The 19,116-nt window shown below is 50.8% G+C and overlaps 1 long non-coding RNA gene across 1 annotated transcript; it reads left to right on the top strand.

Moving 5' to 3' along the window:
• The first annotated feature begins 674 nt into the window (after window positions 1-674).
• LOC121152168 lies at window positions 675-16,521 on the top strand. The gene is made up of 3 exons (XR_005883245.1): window positions 675-772; window positions 4,429-4,434; window positions 16,507-16,521. It is a non-coding gene; the product is annotated as an uncharacterized LOC121152168 (long non-coding RNA).
• Window positions 16,522-19,116: the final 2,595 nt, after the last annotated feature.

Raw genomic sequence — 19,116 nt, 5'->3', positions numbered from 1 at the left:
TATGTGTCCTGTCCAGCAGGACATCCAAGGAAGGTTGCAACCAACCTAGCAGAGAATGCAGAACAAGAGACACAAGAAACGGACAGCAAGACAGTATGTCTGATCAAGCTGACCAAGCTTTTGTTTTTTACACAAAGCTTTATTATCTGCCAAACAGGATCTATGGGTGCGGGGAAAGAGGAAACAAGCTCTGGGTATGGTTTCACAACTCTGTCTGGGTAGCTATTTTCCAGACCACCTGATGCTCACAAGACAAGACGATGCCAGCAGACAGGGCATAAGCCAACATCCTGTCATGAGCACCAAGGGTGATCAGAGCAGGGTGAGTTGCTAGATGACTTGTAAACCACAGGGTATCTTAAAACTTGGTTTCTCTTGCACTTTGCTAGCTGGTGCTTTCCACTGACCTTTCTCTATGTTCAAAATGACTTCAATATGCCAAGATGATATGGCTCCCAATAACTAAGTAACATCAAACATCATAAAAATAAATAAATAAATAAGTTGTCAACTCATATACAATTTTTTTTTCTTTTTTCATTTTACAAACCCTTGTGTCGAGGGCTGACTTTCAATAGATCGCAGCGAGGGAGCTGCTCTGCTAGGTACGAAACCCCGACCCAGGAGCAGGTCCTCTAGGAATGGTTTAGCGCCAGGTTCCCCAGGAAGGTGCGCTGCGTGACTGGCGGGCAAGAGGGCGGCCCCCTTTCCGGCCGCGCCCCGTTTCGCGGGACGAAGGGCTCTCCGCACCGGACCCCGGTCCCGACACGCGGTCATATACAATTTTTTTAAAAGATTTATTTCTTCTTCTTGGAAAACCAGATTAGCTCACACATTGTAAATAAATCGCGTGGCTTCAGCTTCCGGTCGTGGATGCGAAATGCTTTCCCAAACGCCAACTTCAGACATCGCTAACGCCTCTGCTCCCAATACTCAAAGTGTGCCAGGTGCCACTTCTCCACCGCAAATCACAATCCTCAGGGCCAGGAAGAGCGAGCAGCTTCCTCGCAGCAAAAGCGCAGCAAGAGTGTGGGATCTGTAGCCCTGGGCAGAAAGGGCGCCCCCGAAGAAGGATCCAAAACAATGGGAAAGCAGCTTTCCTAAACCGAAAGCTCAGCTCCTCAACGCCAGTGACGGCGAGCAGCTTTCTCTCCTCCAAGCCGTGGTTAAAGCATAGTGGGCTGTTATAGAAGGCCAGGAAGAGTGAGCAAGTGCCTCCAGGCAAATCGGGGTCACTATGGGAGCCCATAGCACAAGTTGGCAATGAGTCGCAACAGCAGCAACGTGTGTGATGGTCGTCGCCAACCAACTGCTGCCTCAGGGTCAAGCTTCACAGTGGTCAGCTTCCAGGCAATGAGAGGTGGAAACCATTACAACACATAAAGGAAGTGAGACCATCCAGGCCCTCTGAGGTCTTGGCCACACCTTCAGGTGGGCGGTACCAGCATTGTCCACCCATTTCCTAATTAATCAAGAGACCACCAATGGGGAACATCTCCCCTGTAGACTCCCCGCCCAATAAGGAGGGGTCAAGGAAGGCTTAAAACCCCTAGACCCTTCCTCAAACCTTTGGTGTCTCTCTCTCCCTCCTCTTTCCAGAGGCACCCCACCTCCCGGCTTCTTTTCCGGAGGTGCTTCCCCTTCCTTCCCTTCCCTGCTCCCTGCTCCCTGCTCCCTGGTCCCTTTTGCAAATAAACTTTTCTGTTTGTAACAGATTCCCGGCTTTTTATTTCTATACTAAGCTGAGGAAAGAACCCACCGGGCATTTCTGGTAACAGGAAGCTGCTTCTCGGTGCCCGTTTCAAAGCACTGCTGCTTGCTCTCCGTGCTCAATTCCCAGCAACAACCCCTCCCCACACCCCACCCAAGCCGACAGGGGTCACACCTAGGTCACCGCCCACCCCCTCACAGTCCCACCAAACCCAGGGTCAGTCTCAGCCAATGCAGCTCTTCCTGGAGGGGACAGAGCAAAACTTAACCACTTGACTTCTCTTTTTAAAAGTAGATTTTATTATTATTATTATTATTATTATTATTATTATTATTACAAAGTCAGATATACAGAGAGGAGGAGAGACAGAGAGGAAGATCCTCTGTCCGATGAGGCACTCCCCAAAGTGAGCACAAAGGCTAATTCTGTCGGGATTAGAACCGGCGCCCATATGGGATCCTGGTGCTTTCAAGGGGAGGACTTTAGGCGTAGGCCATGCCGCCGGGCCCTCTTATACACAATTTTTCAAAATATTTATTTCTTCTTCTTGGAAAACCAGATTAGCTCACACATTGTAAATAAATCGCGTGGCTTCAGCTTCCGGTCGTTGGTGCGAAATGCTTTCCCAAACGCCAACTTCAGACATCGCTAACGCCTCTGCTCACAATATTCAAAGCGTGCCAGGTGCTACTTCTCCACCGCAAATCACAATCCTCAGGGCCAGGAAGAGCGAGCAGCTTCCTCGCAGCAAAAGCACAGCAAGAGTGTGAGATCTGTAGCCCCGGGCAGAAAGGGCGCCCCCGAAGAAGAATCCAAAATAATGGGAAAGCAACTTTCCCAACGCCAAAGCACAGATCCTCAACGCCAGTGAAGGCGAGCAAATTCCGGCAGGAAGATTATCGTAGGCGTGTAGGGCGACCACAAAACGCATCCAAAAGAATGTAGCATTTTTCATTAACGGAAAGCTCATCTCCGCAACGCCACTGACAGCGAGCAGCTTTCTGGCAGGAAGATTATCGTAGGCGTGTAGGGCGACCCCAAAACGCATTGTAAAGAGTGTAGCATTTTTCATTAACGGAAAGCTCATCTCCGCAACGCCATTGACAGCGAGCAGCTTTCCGGCAGGAAGATTATCATAGGCGTGTGGGGCGACCCCAAAACGCATTGTAAAGAGTGTAGCATTTTTCATTAACGGAAAGCTCATCTCTGCAACGCCATTGACAGCGAGCAGCTTTCCGGCAGAAAGATTATCGTAGGCGTGTAGGGCGACCACAAAACGCATCCAAAAGAGTGTAGCAGTTTTCATAAACCAAAAAAAGCTCATCTCCGCAACGCCAGTGACAGCGAGCAGCTTTCTCTCCACGAAGCCACTGTAAAAGCATAGTGGGCTGTTATAGAAGGCCAGGAAGAGTGAGCAAGTGCCTCCAGGCAAATTGGGGTCACTGTGGGAGCCCATAGCACAAGTTGGCAATGAGTCACAACAACTGCTGCTTCAGGGTCAAGCTTCACAGTGGTCAGCTCCCAGGCAATGCGAGCTGGAAACGATTACACAGCATAAATAGAGCTGCTTCTCGGTGCCTGTATCAAAGATTTCTTGCTCGGTGCCCGTTTCAAAGATCTGCTTACTTTCCATTGCTCATTTCCTGCCAACAGCTCCTCCCCACACCCCACCCAAGCCGACAAAGGTCACACCAAGGTCACCGCCTGCCCCTTCACAGTCCCACCAAACCCAGGGTCAGTCTCAGCCAATGCAGCTCTTCCTGGAGGGGACAGAGCAAAGCTTAACCACTTGACTTCTCTTTTTAAAAATAGATTTATTATTATTATTATTATTATTATTATTATTATTATTACAAAGTCAGATATACAGAGAGGAGGAGAGACAGAAAGGAAGATCCTCTGTCCGATGAGTCACTCCCCATGTGAGCACAAAGACCCGGAACCAGGAACCTCTTGTGGGTCTCCCACGCAGGTGCAGGGTCTCAAGGCTTTGGGCCGTCCTGAGTGCTTTCCCAGGCCACAAGCAGGGAGCGGGATGGGAAGTGGAGCCGCCGGGATTAGAACTGGTGCCCATAAGGCAATTTCAGACTCATCTGCAGGAACATCCACACTAGGAAAATCTCTGATTTGTCTATTACCGTGTAGAGGGAAAGGCAAGAGCAGCTGAGATATGCAAATATCGCAGTGCACTCCAGGGAGGCCACCAAGGGCGCAGAGGGCATGGCCAGAGGTGTTGGGTGAATTCCTTTGGGGGTCAGGTTGCAATCCCTGCAGGTAAGCACAAGAACCAAGGCAGGGAACAGCCCAACCCAGACCCGGTTATACTGTCTGCCAGCACACCTGTGAGTCAGGTCAGGGGGTGGGCCAGGCCAGGTCACTTCCTAACATCTACTGGTAGATCTGAGAACCAGGAGAGGGTGCAGGAGGGGCCAAGTTGGGCCACATCACCAGCCACATCACACTGGAGCCAGGACTGGGGCTTGACTGGGAAAGGCTAGCCTGCAGCACCAGCCAGCACCAGCTGAACTGGGGGCACGTTGGAAGGAACTAGGCTGAAGCACCCACTGGTGGTTGCTGAGGAAAGATGACCAAGTCAGAGTGGGGGTGGTGGGTGTTGGGTCCATGAGACCCAGGAGTGGGGTCTGGAGTACCCAGGTTCCTAGCCCAGGTTCCAGGGCTCACTTACCTGGAGAGTGTCAGGCTTGTGATCCAAGGAGGTGGGGGTCCGCTGAGTCAGAGGTCTCTTGGCCCAGAACCTAGGACCCACCTACGAAGTGGGTACTGGGTCTGTGAGCTCCAGGAATGGGGGGCTGCAGTGGGGCCTGGGTGTTCTGGCCCTGGTGTCTAAACCAGTCTACGGGATGGGGGACCAGGTTCATGAGCCCATTGGGTAAGGGAGCCAGTTCCCTGGGCGCATGGCCCAGAGCCTTGTGCTTGCACGCACTGCAGTTGCTGCATCCATGAGCCCAGGGCTGCTCGCCTGGCTTAGGTCCATGAGCAGACCTAAGAGAACTGGTCCTCCTCACTGCAGAGGCTGGAGTGTGGAACGACAGTCCATGGTGCACATGGAAATTATGGCAGCTCTTGGGACCTGCAGAGGACATCTGGTACCATAGTAGAGAATGGAGAACAGAACATATGGCCATCTACCCCGGCCAAACCATCACAGCAACCATATTGGATCCTGGGGGTTGCAAGCAAACAACATCCACCAGCAGGCCCTTCGCAGCATCGCTCCCCTCTTTCACAACTTGCCGGATTGTCTTGTATCTAGATTTCTTCTTGTGGCTTCACTTTTGAGTCTTGAATTGCACAATGCCTTCTCAAATGCCAACTTTAGACACTGCTAATGTCTCTGCTCACAAATCTCAAAGTGAAGTGTGGCAGGTGCTTCTTCTCAGTGGTCAATCAAAAGCACCGCTGGCTCCTCAACGCCAGGGGGAAGAGTGAGCAGCTTCCTTGCGGTAAAACGGCAGTGAGAGTGTAGGAGTGTAAGGGTGCTCGGACCCCGGACCCCGGACCCCTGAACAAGGGTCACCAGATGGCCAGGAGTCGAAACTTCAAACCTCTTGATGTGGATTCTGCACAAAGAGCAGATAGAGCCTCTCTCCGCGTGCCACGCACGACACGAGCCCTTTAATGGAGCTGACTCCTAAAGGCAGTGCAACCAAAACACAGGACTCAAACAGGTGTGTGTGTTCAAAACCAGAGTTCTTAGATGCCTTTAATAGTGCAGCTCCACAGTGCAAAGGATATGATCTGAAAGGCGAGTTAGGCACCATGATACCCCCTAGTGGACAAAACACGGGGTTTGAAATGACAGTGATTGTGAAACCCCTCTGGGGAGCAAACCAGGACTCTTACAAATGCCAGTAGACTGAAAGAACTTGGCCCAGCCAATCGCACATCAAAGTTTGGTAGCTTGACTGCTTCAACCAGCGGGAGTAGGGCGCCAGGACCAATGCTCACCAGCTGCCCAGAAGTGAGAAAATGATGCACTTAGGACTTTTCTGTCTGCAACGCGTTTCTGCCTTTTTATCTGGATATCGAATTGAGGAAGGAACACGCAAGATCTTCTGGTCACACCTGGTAGCTGTGCTTCTGCTGCCTGGCTCTGGGAGTTGCCTGTTGGGGGAAAGTCACAGGAGGGACATTGTCTAACATTTGTTCCTTTGATTCTGAGGTGCAGCCACTTAGCAGAATGTCTTCAAGGCCCATTTGTGACAGAACCTGTCACAGTGTGTCCTGGGCCCTGTGAGCTGGTGCAGTGGGTTAAGTCAGAGCCTGTAATTCCAGCATGCCAGCTGAATTCCAATTCAGGTGGTCCCAGCTGCTCCACTCGTGATCCAGCTCCCTGCTAATGTGCCTGGGAAAGCAGCAGCAGGGCATGGCCCAAGTCCCTGGGGTGCTGCAGTCACGTGGCAGACCTGGATGTAGCTTTTGGCTTCCAGCTTTGGCCTGGCCCAGCCCCAGGTGTTTTGGAGCGAATTGTAACTATCTCTGAAATCCTTGTCTCTCTTCATTTTTTTTTAAAATGAGTTATTTTTATTATTTTTTTATTGGAAAAGCGGATATACCGAGAGGAGAGACTGAGAGGAAGATCTTCTGTCCGATGATTCATTCCCCAAGTGAGCGCAACGGCCGATACTATGCCGATCCGAAGCCAGGAGCCTCTTCCGGGTCTCCCATGTGGGTGCAGGGTCCCAAAGCTTTGGGCTGTCCTCGACTGCTTTCCCGGGCCACAGGCAGGGTGCTGGAAGGGAAGTGGGGCTGCCGGGATTAGAACCGGCGCACATATGGGATCCCGGGCGTGCAAGGCAAGAACCTTAACCACTGGGACCCTGCACCCGCGTGGGAGACCCGGAAGAGGCTCCTGGCTTCGGATAGGCATAGCATCGGCCCGTTGCGCTCACTTGGGGAGTGAATCCATCGGATGGAATATCTTCCTCTCTGTCTCTCCTCTCTGTATATCTGCCTTTCCAATGAAAAAATAATAAAAAATAAATCTTTAAAAAAAAGAACCTTAACCACTGCACCACTACGCTGGGCCCGTCTCTCTTCATTTTATATACAGAAAATATATCTTTTCCTTTTTTTTTTTTTTTTTTTTTTTAAAAAAACTCCATTCGGGCTTGCATTGCCCTTTAGGAGCTCAAGACCTCACATTGTATGCCCTGGGTTGCCATATGGTTGCCGGTTCTAATCTTGGCTGTCCAGGTTCCTATCCAGCTCTCTGTGTCCTTTAAGCAAGACAAGGACCTCTTACCTTGTTTACCTGGGAGATCCAGAATTGTTTTCTGGCTTTGGATTGACTCAATTCCAGCCATTGCGGGTATTTAGGTAGCTTATCATTGGACGGATCTTTCTCTCTGTTTTCCTTCTATGTATCTGAATTTTCCATAAAAGAAATCAGCATGGAGCTGGATGGGATGCGGGACTTCCAAGATTAGAATTCCTGTCCATTTGGTATGCTTTGTGAGCAAGGCAAGGACTTTAGCTTCTAGCTTACTAGTGTTCTAGTCTTAATTCTGAACAAGATCCCTGTCTTCTGAGCATTTTCCGGTATGGCGTAACAATGGGTTTATTCATATTTACTTGTTTTTAATGTAAAAAAAAGTTATTTGCAAAGAAATTGAAAAATTAGTGAAATGATGTCAGATATGAAATGCCTTCCTCAAATTACCATCAGCTGACTGTTTATTCTGCTGGGTTGTTTTCTGTAAGTGCAGACATTGTTTACATAGCCATGCATTTTTAGTTTATTTTAACTTTTTCCATTTTTTAAAATTTATTTTTTACAATCTTTACATAGTTAATTAGGGTAAAAACATTCAAGGGTTACAAGAAATTGGGTAAGACTATCATTTCCATATTGTTTCCTTCATGTATCTGAGGTAATTGGGATTTTAAGGGTGAAGCCCCATGCAGTCTCCTACCCACCCAAGGTCCACGATGTGGGGCATGCTCCGAGGGTCTTGCTCAAGTGGTGTTGATAGTTCAACAGTTATGAATTGCTGCCAGTCTCGCTACTCCAAGCACAATGAGGTCTTTGAAGAATCCACTGATTGACATAGTCCATCTTAGAATCTCTGTTTGCCCAGTTTTTCACTGCCAGCATATGGCTGAGGTGGTTGATTGACTTGTTCTGTCCTCTGTCTTTTCATGGTTAGGGTTCTGAGTCCAGCATTTCGATTGGGGAGATCCCAAAAGAAACTTCGTCTGAGTTGTTCCCAGACCAGATTCTTGCATGTACTAGCAAGTACAGGGCCCAGCACAGTCCATCACCCCAATCAGCTGGTGGTTGCAATTGCTGGGCTGGTTCTGTCTCCAGCCTTGACTTTCACTGGAACCATTGGGTGTTGCAGTCCAGCCTGACTCGGCCCAGCACTCATTCGGCCCTCACACAAACCAGTGGGAGCTTTAGCCTAGTTGGAGCGACCCACAATAACCCCCACCAGGTGCGCCCCCTACCCTGGTTTGCCAGTATGTGCAGCAGACTAGTCTGGTCTATCCCACATCCCTTTCAGCTCTCATACATGTCAATGGGTATTTATGCCTAGTTCCATCTAACCAGCTTAACTATCCAGCCCTCTCACAGATGTTGTTGGGTGCCTCTCTGTCTAGCCACCCCAGGCCCTATCCTAGTTTTCGTGCTCTCCAGTGGGAGTAGTAACCCAAGTGGAGCCCACTATTTCCCTCCCAGTCTACTCCTGCTCCTGGATTGTGCACTCTCCAGGGGGTTCTGTGGCTTAAGTTGACAGAATTAGCCCCCAGTGCCAGCTTATTCCAGCTGATGCTGCGGCTAAGTCCAAACAACCCTCACCCACCCTAATTTTAGTTTGCAGCACTGGGAACAATCAGCTCAGCCTGGCTTTTCCCTGATTTAGTCTACATGAGGCCCACAGGTGTTATAGCCCTGCTTAGTCTGGTCAGCTCCCATCCCAGCTCATGCTCTCCAGTGGGAGTAGCTGTGCAGCAGGGGAACACCCCCATATTCCCCCTACCAGCTCCGCCCCCTCCCTTCTTGGTTCTCACGTGTGCTGGTTGGGCGCTGCAGTCACATCCGGCACAGGTCACCTCACCTTGTCCTTCCGTAATGTGCACTGGCTTTTGTCACAACAGAACCTGGCTCAACTCATACTCTGTTCTGGTGTTCAGATTTGCCAGTGGATGATGTGAATGGGTTCAGCCTGGTCTGCCCCCAACCCATGCCAAATGTATGCCAGTGGGAAACTGTCCATGGCCTGTTCTGGGCTGTTTCCTATCATGTGCTTACCTGCCGGGTCTGTGTCCTGCCAGAGGAGTTACCCAGGCTCCTCCTTCAGAACCTCTCCCAGTGCCAGATTTTGTGCATACCAGGGGGTCCATTCAGTCCACCTCCTGTCTTAGCAGGAACAGTGGCTTTTCCTGATTGGACTTCAACCCAATCTGGTTCTTACTGTTGGATGTTTCAGCCCAGCCACTAGCCATACATTTTTTTTTAATTTTTTTAATATAAAATTTTATTTTTATTTTGACAATCTTTACATAGTTAATTAGGGTAAGAAGGTTCAAGGGCTAAAGGAAAGTGGATAATACTAGTATGTTTTCCATATTGTTACCTTCATGTATAAAGGGGGGTATTAAGGGAGAAAGCCCACCCAATTTCCCACCCTCCCCAGGTCCCGGATGTAGGGCATGCTCTGAGGTTCTTGCTCAAGTGGTTTTAATATTGCAACAGTTATGAATTGCTGTCAATCTTGCCACTCCAAGCACTAGGAGGTCTTTGAAAAATCCACTGATTGACATAGTCCATCATAGCTGAGATGGTTGGTTGACCTGTTCTGTCTTCTCTCTTTTCTTCGTTATGGTTCTGAGTCCGGCATTTAGATTAGGAAGATCTCCAACGAAACTTCTTGTATGTGCTAACAAGTACAGGGCCTGGCACCGTCCATCGCCCCTATCAGCTGGTGGTTGCAATTGTTGGGCTGGTTCTGTTTTCACTCCTGACTTCCACTGGAACCAATGGGTGTTGCAGTCCAGCCTGGTTCTGCCCAGCACATACTTGGCCCTCACATAAACCAGCGGGAGCTGCAGCCTAGTTGGAGCGACCTACAATAACCCCCACCAGGCCCACCCCCTACCCTAGTTTGCCAGTAAGTGTAGCAGTAATCCAGTCTGTCCCACACCCCATTCCACCCCAGACGCTATCTTAGTTTTGTGTCCTCCCGTGGAAGTGGTAACCCAAGAGGGATGAGCCCACTATTTCCCTCCCAGGCCTCTCTCACTCCCAGATTCCAGCTGATGCTGTGGCTAAGCCCAGACAATCCTCGCCCACTTTAATTTTGTTTGCACCAGTAGGAATAATCCACCCAGCCCGGCTTTTCCCTGATCTAGTCCACATGGGGCGCACAGGTGTGGGAGCTCTGCCTAGTCTGGTCTGCCCCCATCCCAGCCTATGCTCTCCTACAGAAGTAGCTGTCCAACAAAGGAACCCTCCCTTATTCCCCTGCCGGCTCTGCCCACTTCCTTTCTTGTTCTCAGGCTGGTTGAACACTGCGGTTCCTTCCGGTACAGGCAACCTCACCTTGGCATTCCTTATTGTGCACTAGTCTTTGTCGCAACCGAACCTGGGTCAACACACAGTGGTGCCTGGATTTGCCAGCGGATGACGTGGACAGATTCAGCCTGGTCTTGCCCCCATGTCTGCCAATTGTATGCAAGTGTGTAGCTTCCCATGGCCTTTTCTGGGCTGTTTCCTATCATGTTTCTTGCACTTACCTGCCAGGTCTGTGTCCTGCCAGAGGAGTTGCCCAGACTCCTCCATCAGAACCTCTCCCAATGCCAGGTTTCACGCTTACCAGTGGGTCCATGAGCCAACCCTACTCAGTCCACCTCCTGTCATAGCAGGAACTGTGGCTTTTCCTGACTGGCCTTCAACCCAATCTGGTTCTTGCTGTTGGATGTTCCAGCCCAGCCATGGTTTGTCCATACCCACATATGGCTCACACATGGCTCAGTAGGGGTTTGAGACCTTGCCTAGTCCATCCCACATCTGCCCTGGTCCTCCAGGACACCAGGGGGTGTTGGGGTCCAGCCTGGTTCGGTGCATCCAATCCCAGTCCACACTTGTGCCAAGGGAGACTACAACTGTTTCCAGATCAGAACGCAGCCCCCCTTCCAGGCCACGCGCCTCTTGGTGGGAACCTCAGCCCAGCTAGGGTTGTCCCCTTAGCTCCCCAACTGGGTCTGTTCCCAGCCATAGATCACTTGCCTGCCAGTGGATGCTCTGACTCAGCTCGACACAGCCCCTCCCCTGTCCTGATCTCTGCCTTAGACACTGTGGCTTAGCGTCCCTGGCTCCTACAGACCAGTAGGTACAAGAGCCTAGCTCGGCAAGACCTCTGCTCCCTCCTGGTTTCTAGTTTTACTTGTGGGCTAAGGTTTGCTCAGTCATGCCTGATCTACTCTGTTCCCTTACCAGTTGACATATTGGCCAGCTGTTGGAGCTATTTTTGCAGGACAAGCCCCAAGCCATAGCTTCTGCATGGACTGGTATTTGGTGCTCAGCATTATTAGTGATTACAAGATTTGCTAAGGAAGAGTTACTGCCTGTTTCAGGTCCAAGAAGCACAAAGGGTTCAACCTGGAGCTAATTAAGCAGCGACTCAAAGACCCAAATCCGGGCCCGGTGCGGTGGCGCAAGTGGTTAAGTCCTCCCCTTGCACGCCCGGGATCCCATATGGGCGCCGGTTCTAATCCCGGCAGCCCTGCTTCCCTTCCAGCTCCCTGCCTGTGGCCTGGGAAAGCAGTCGAGGACGGCCCAAAGCTTTGGGACCCTGCACCTGCATGGGAAACCCGGAAGAGGCTCCTGGCTTCAGATCGGCATAGCATTGGCCGTTGCGGCTCACTTGGGGAGTGAATCATCGGATGGAAGATCATCCTCTCTGTATCTCCTCTCTGTATATCCACCTTTCCAATAAAAAATAATAAAAATAAATCTTTAAAAAAAAAAAAAGACCCAAATCCCCAGAGCTCCCCCGGCCAGCAGGCAGAGCCTGGCACCAAATGTCGCACTGGTCTCCCGGGGACAGCTCAACACGTGCACATGGCGGCTATCTGGGATCCAGGCATGATACGCCCCGTCCTGAGACCCACCAGCTGCCTGGAGGCTGCTGGAGGTTTAAATTCCCAGGCCCAAGGTCGCGCCCCTCCCAAATCCCATTCACCACCCAATGAAGGCAGCGGGTGGGTCCTGGACCTGCCCAGTCCCAGAGACCTCCCCCCTGGGTCTACTCACCCCTAAGTAAGCTAGCCATGCATTTTATTATTATTTTTTTTAAAGATTTATTTTCATTATTTTTTTATTGGAAAGGCAGATATACACAGAGAGAAGAGAGAGAGGAAGATCTTCTGTCCAATGATTCACTCCCTAAGTGAGCGCAACGGCCGATACTATGCCGATCCGAAGCCAGGAGCCTCTTCCGGGTCTCCCACGCGGGTGCAGGGTCCCAAAGCTTTGGGCCGTCCTCGACTGCTTTCCCAGGCCATGAGCAGGGAGCTGGATGGGAAGCGGGGCTGCCGGGATTAGAACCGGCGGCCATATGGGATCCCGGGCGTGCAAGGCGAGTCCTTAACCACTGCGCCACTGTGCCACTGCGCCGGGCCCAAGCAATGCATTTTAAAAGTTAATTTTCCAGGGCCTGGTGGCGTGGCCTAGCAGCTAAAGTCCCCACCTTGAACTCTCAGGGATCCCATATGGGCACCGGTTCTAATCCCAGCAGCTCCATTTCCCATCCAACTTCCTGCTTGTGGCCTGAGAAAGCACTCGAGAATGGGCCAAAGCCTTGGGATCCTGCACCCGCGTGGGAGACCCGGGGGAGGTTCCTGGTTCCTGGCTTCAGATTGGCACAGCACCAGCCTTTGTGTTCACTTGGGGAGTGAATCATCGGATGGAAGATCTTCCTCTCTGTCTTTTCTCCTCTCTGTATATCTGACTTTGTAATAAAATAAATAAATCTTTTTTAGAAAAAGTTAATTTTCTCAGAGCAGGTTTCTGGTTTTAAAGATCTTTTTTTAAGATTTATTTACTTATTTTATTGGAAAGTCAGATACACACAGAGGAGGAGAGTCTGAAGACGATCTGTCTATTGAGTCACTCCCCAAGTGGCCCTTCTGATCAGAGCTGAGCCAATTCAAACCCAGGAGCCAGGAGCTTCTTCTGGGTCTCCCACACTCATGTGCAGGGTTCCAAGGCTTTGGGCCATCCTTGACTGCCTTCCCAGGCCACAAGCACAGAGCTGGGTGGGAAGAAGCTCTGCCTGGATTAAAACCAGCTCCCAAAATGGATCCTGGCATGTGAAAGGCGAGGAATTTAGCTACTGTGCTACTGCATCAGTCCCGTTTTATTTTATTATTAATGGAAAGATACAGTTACAGGCAGAGGACAGAGATCTTCCAACCACGGTTTGACTCATGCAGTGGCTTAAGTTGAGCTGACGCAGTCAAGAGCCAGGAGCCTCTTCCAGGTCTGCTACATGGATGAAAGTTCCCAAGGCTTTTGGCCATCCTACATTGCTTTTCCAAGGCATAACTAGGGAGCTGTAGTCAGAAGCGGAGCATGCAGGACATGAACCAGTGCCCTCATGGGATCCCAGTGCCACAAGTGGAAGGTTAGCCTACTGTGCCACAGTGCCAGCCTCTTGGGCAGGTGCTTGACACAGTGATTGAGATACCACCTCCTGGGCCTGATGCTGGTTCTGACTGGGTGGCAGGTACTCGCCTCCTTGAGCAGGGAAACTTACCGATGTGTAGTAGTGACAAGCTAGGATCAGCAGCTGAAACCATATACCAACCCTGGGTTCCCTGATGTGCAATGTTTGGGGTCTTAAGGAAAGCCCACTCCCACCATACCTTTCTTTGTTAGAAAAAAAACCATAAATAAATAAAGGCTGTTAAGACATTTCACTTTAACCTAAAATTTGAATAATATTCTGAGGCCCCTACCCTTAGAGGTGGTTGTTTATTTTTTAAGATTTATTTATTTTATTGGAAAGGCAGATTGCAGAGAGGATCTTCCGTCCAATGATTCACTCCCCAAGCGGCCACAACAGCTGGAGCTGTGCCAATCCGAAGCTAGGAGCCAGGAACCTCTCTCTGGGTCTCCCATGTGGGTGCATGGTCCCAAAGCTTGGGGCCGCCCTTGACTGCTTTCCCAGGCCACAAGCAGGGAGCTGGATGGGAAGTGGAGCTGCCAGGATTAGAACTGGCACCCATATGGGATCCCGGGCGCCCAAGGCGAGGACCCTAACTGTTACGCTATCGTGCCAGGACCGCCCTCATAGAAGTTAAGAGAAGGGAGATGTATGCTAAGCTCTTAAGCTGCAGCAGAAAGCAGGAGAGTATAAACCTGTGAGCTTTCCAGAAACAGAGACTGTCCATTGTCAGTCCCAAGAGCCTCCTAGATTCCACTAGTGTTATCGCTGTTTTTTAAAGATTTATTGTGTTCGTTTGAAAATCAGTTATATATATATAGAGGGAGAGTCAGAGAGAGCTCTTCCATCAACTAGTTCACTTCCAAATGGCCTCAGTGGCTAAAGCCAAGAGCCTGGAACTCCATCCAGGTCTCCCACATGTGTATCGGGACCCAAGTACTTGGGCCATCTTCCCATGCTTTCCCAGGTGTATTAGCAGAGATTTGGTTTAGAACTGGAGCATTAAAAAAAAAAAAAAAGTGTGGTGCAGCGAGGACTTCAGCAAGCACTCATAAAGGAATGCGGCTGTCCCAGCCTGCAGCATCATCCAATGTGCCACAACACCAGTCCTATTATCCTTAAAACCATTTCACAGACTGGCATTGTGGTATAACAGCTTAAACCACCGCCTGCAATTCCAGCATCCCATATGGGTGCTGGTTCAAGCCCTGGTTCCTCTGTTCCAATCCAGTTCCCTGCTAATGTGCCTGGGAAAGCAGCAGAAGATGGCCTAAGTGGCTGGGCCCCTGCACCCCCATGTGAAACCCAGAGGACACTCCTCGCTTCAGCCTGGCCCAGCCCTGATCATTGTGACCATTTGGAGAGTAAAGAAGCAGACTGAAGATCTCTGTCTCTCCCTCTAACTCTGCCTTCCAAATCAATCAAATAAATCTATATATAAAAATTAAATAGGGTTCAGCACCACAGTGTGGTAGACTAACCTCTGCTTGGACACTGGCATTCCACAGGGGCACTGGTTTGATTCCTGGCTACTCCACTTCTGATCCAGCACCCTGCTTATGGCCTGGGAAGGCAGCAGCAGATGGACCAAGAGGGAAACTGCACCCATGAGGAAAACGCGGAAGAGACACTTGGATCCTGGCTTTGTTGGCAGAGGATCAGCCTCCTATGTAACTGCACCAGTCCCTCAACAAACATTTTCTATAAAAGATAGGCAGAGTTTTACACACATGGTCCCATAGAGATTTTTCATCTGCTGGTTCACTCCACAATGGCCAGGCGTTGGGCCAGGCCAAACTAGGAATTTCATCCAAGTCTTGCATGCAAGCACAGGGACCCGAGCACAGAACCATCCTCTGCCCCTTTCCCAGATGCGTTAGCAGGAAGCTGCCTCAGAAGTAGGGTAGCTGGAGCTAATAGCTGGAGCTGAAGATGTGCGCTTAACCAGCTGAGCCACAACGCTCGTCCCAGTAAACATTTGTGAACCTACCTTAAAACTGGGTGTGTCCTGCGTGGGAGACCCGGAAGAGTCTCCTGGCTTTGGATCGGCATAGCATCGCCGTTGCGCTCACTTAGGGAGTGAATCATCAGACGGAAGATCTTCCTCTCTGTCTCTCCTCTGTATATCTGCCTTTCCAATAAAAAAATAATAAAAATAAATCTTTAAAAAAACTGGGTGTGTAAAAAAGATGGATAGTTCAAAAAAATAAACACATGAATACATAAATAAAAGACGGATAGTTCAATCACAAAAAGTAGTATGCCTGACCCTAAAACAATGACTACAGCAGAGCACGGAGTAAGGTTGGGGAGACAGTCTAGCGCCCCCTATGATGAGACCTTGAAACTAAACTCAGTGGCTCAGCTGCCAGTGTACTTGGAACTTAATGGGAATCGAAGACTGAAGACCTAGAAGGCAGGCTGCTGTGCCCATCTTGGCAGCTTTTCCTGCCACAGCCCTACGAGTGTGCTTGTGGGGTTCTTGTGAACCTGCAGGGCTTGCTTACAAGCTTTACATCCAGCAAACTGCCAAGACACAGCGGTTCTCCTTACTGCACTTTTTTTAATCTTTTTTTTTTTCCCCATAACTGCACTCTTGAAAGCTTAAGAGAATTCCGAGTTCCACTTACGGCTCTGCCCTTATGAGCAAGGAAATTTCTTAAACTCCCAAGGGTTCCTTCTAGATGATTCAATGACATAATGGGTGGTCAGGGGCTTCACTGGGTGCTTAGCAGACGGTAAGTGTAAAACTCACAGACACAACCGGCATCTCTGCGGGTTACAGTGTTGCCAACTCCCCTGCAGGAGTCCAAAAGAACACACAGAGGATGTTGCAGTCCCGGGCGACACCCCGTTCCTGACCCTACCACAAAAGGCACGAAACAAACATGGCGACCGCGAAGCCGTCCGAGGGCGCAAGTCACCCGCGACGCCAGCGAGCGACACAAGCCGCGGTCGGGAAGGAAGGCCTTAGGGCACGGTTCGAAACGCCAGGGGCAGATGACAAATCCCCAAAGCCGACCACCGGCGGAACAGAGACGCAGCCGGGCCGCGCCGCCTCATGCCGGACTGCACTCTGCGCCTGCGCCTGTGCCGGCAGAGCGCGCGCCCGCCGGCCGGAAGAGCCGCGCGTTTCCGGGTTGGAGGCGGGGAGCGGTGCCGGAAGGACTCGGGGAGGGCCGCGCAGTCGGACCGGCTGCTGAGAGGAACGCTTCACGGGGGCAGTCTCCGCGTATCATGGGGAGCTAGAACGCTGCTGCCTGTGAGTCCTGGGCCCTGGCAGTTGAGGCAGAAGAGCGGGGAGGAGGGAGTCAGGACGCAGACGCACAGTGGGTGACTGTTGGAAGAAGCAGGTTATAGAGGAAGACGCGGGGCTGCGAGGGCATCTGGCTGGTCGGGACGGGCGCTGAGGGGATCGCGCTCGGAGGAGGCTCCGGGGCTGCGGACGGGGAAGGCTATGAGCTCCCCGGCCCCTGAGGGAGAGCGGGCACAGAAGGGACAGGCGTGTGAGGAGGAGCCCTCGCACACTTCGGAGACCCGGAGAGGAGAGGCAGGGGCGTGAAGACACGGGCTCCGGCGAGGTAGAAGCGGAGGAGTGAGGAGCCGGGCTCCCGGGACAGTGAAGACACGGGGCTCCTTCAGGATTCGCCGACGGGGGCTGCGGACGCTTAGGCTTCCTGAGGGAGAAGACTTGGGGGGGGATCTTTCTTTGGGGACGGGATGCGGGCTCGGAGACTTCCCCCACCCACAAGTTTGAGAAGCAACAGGGCTGAGTGCGGCTCCGCGTTCCTCAGATGGGGGATCTGAGACGGGGTGCGGGGTGTGTGCGTGTGTGAGGGGTGAGCCTTCAAGGGACAGGACGAGGGTTGGGCAGCGATCGGGCGATCCCGGCTGTCCCGATGTCCAGGGCAGGAGCACTGCCCGCTGGGCTGCTGGCAGGCTCTTGGCGCGGCTGAGCCTTAACCTAGGAAGCCCAGGGCCAGCATCTTCATTTTTCTCCTCCTGGCGGATCGGATGTCAAGTTGGAAACACTTGAAAGTCAGTTAATATACTTGGTAACAGCTTTGAATCTCATTCCACATAACCCCGACGGAGCACACATCCCCAGAGACCATCCTTGTCCAACACCTCGTTGACATTTAAGGGAGCTGATGTCCCACCAGCGATTCCAGTCACACTGAGGTGGTGATTCCACAGAGCATCCTGTGGGTGGCAGATACGAGAGGTCAGGCTAATATTGCTGGAATAAGTGCTCCTGGGATCTTTGTCCTGCCTTCAAACCCAGGAGGGAGATTCTGATAGACTAGTGTTTGACATCCAAACACTGAATGTTATCCGTAAGGAAACTTTGTAATTAAGCCTCTTGCTACTTATTTTTTAAAAATAAGCTGTTGTATCCTACATTTTTAGAACAAGCATTTATTAGGGATGGCTGTGGGGTGGAGGGGTTTTTTTTTTTTTAGATTTATTTATTTGCAAAGCAGAGATAGAGAAATCTTCCACTTGCTGTTTTATTCCACAATGGCCAAAATGTTTAGGGTGGAACGGACGGAAGTCAGGAACCTGGAACTCCATCCGGTATTCTCACATGTGTGTCAGGAATGCAAGCATTTGGGCCACTGTCTGATTTCCAAGGTACATAAGCAGGGACCTACATTGGAACTGAAGTAGTCAGGACTTGAACCAGCGTTCATACAGGATGCTATCATTACAGAGGACAGGTTAACTCCCAGCACTACAAAGGGTGGCTTTTTTTTTTTAAAGATTTATTTTTATTAATATTATTATTTTTTTTTTTATTGGAAAGGCAGATATACAGAGAGAGGAGAGACAGAGAGGAAGATCTTCCGTCCAATGATTCACTCCCCAAGTGAGCGCAACGGCCGATGCTATGCCGGTCCGAAGCCAGGAGACCCTTTGGGTCTCCCACGCGGGTGCAGGGTCCCAAAGCTTTGGGCTGTCCTCGACTGCTTTCCTGGGCCACAGGCAGGGAGCTGGATGGGAAGCGGGGCTGCCGGGATTAGAACCGGCACCCATATGGGATCCTGGGCGTGCAAGGCGAGGACCTTAACCACTTGCGCCACCGCGCTGGGCCCAAGGGTGACTTTTTAAAATAAGGATGGGTCTAGAGCCTTGGCTACTTATATCCCCTTTTCAATAGTTTTTTACTGAAGCCTTCTCACACTAACCACGCACTACCTGGGCAATTTTGCTTAATATATCACTTATGTTTGACAGGCCTACAAGTGAGATGAGATACTCTTTTTTTTTTAACTAAGATACACTCTTTTTTTATTATTTTATTTTTATTGCAAAGTCAGATATACAGAGAGGAGCAGAGACAGAGGATCTTTCGTCTGATGATTTACTCCCCAGGTGCCGGCTGGAGCTGTGCCAATCCGAAGCCTGGAGCCCAGAGCCTCTTCCAGGTCTCCCGTGTGTGTGCAGGGTCCCAGGGCTTTGGGCCGTCCTCAGCTGCTTTCCGAAGCCACAAGCAGGGAGCTGGATGGGAAGTAGAGCTGCTAGGATTAGAACTGGCACCCATATGGTTCCAGATGCATGCAGGATGAGGACTTTAGCTGGTAGGCCACCACGCTGGGCCCTTTCTTCTACTTTTGTAAATGCGTTATTATTCCTGTCTTGATTTGCCCATCAACAAAAGAGAGGTAATAATTATGAAATACAAATTATTGGGGCCTGCAGAATGACTCA

Source organism: Ochotona curzoniae, unplaced genomic scaffold (assembly GCF_017591425.1).
Source record: "Ochotona curzoniae isolate NIBS_2020 unplaced genomic scaffold, NIBS_Ocur_1.0 contig_2404, whole genome shotgun sequence".
NCBI classification, from domain to species: domain Eukaryota; kingdom Metazoa; phylum Chordata; class Mammalia; order Lagomorpha; family Ochotonidae; genus Ochotona; species Ochotona curzoniae.
Note: the sequence above shows the minus strand (reverse complement) of the source record. Positions and strands in the feature narration are given on the sequence as shown.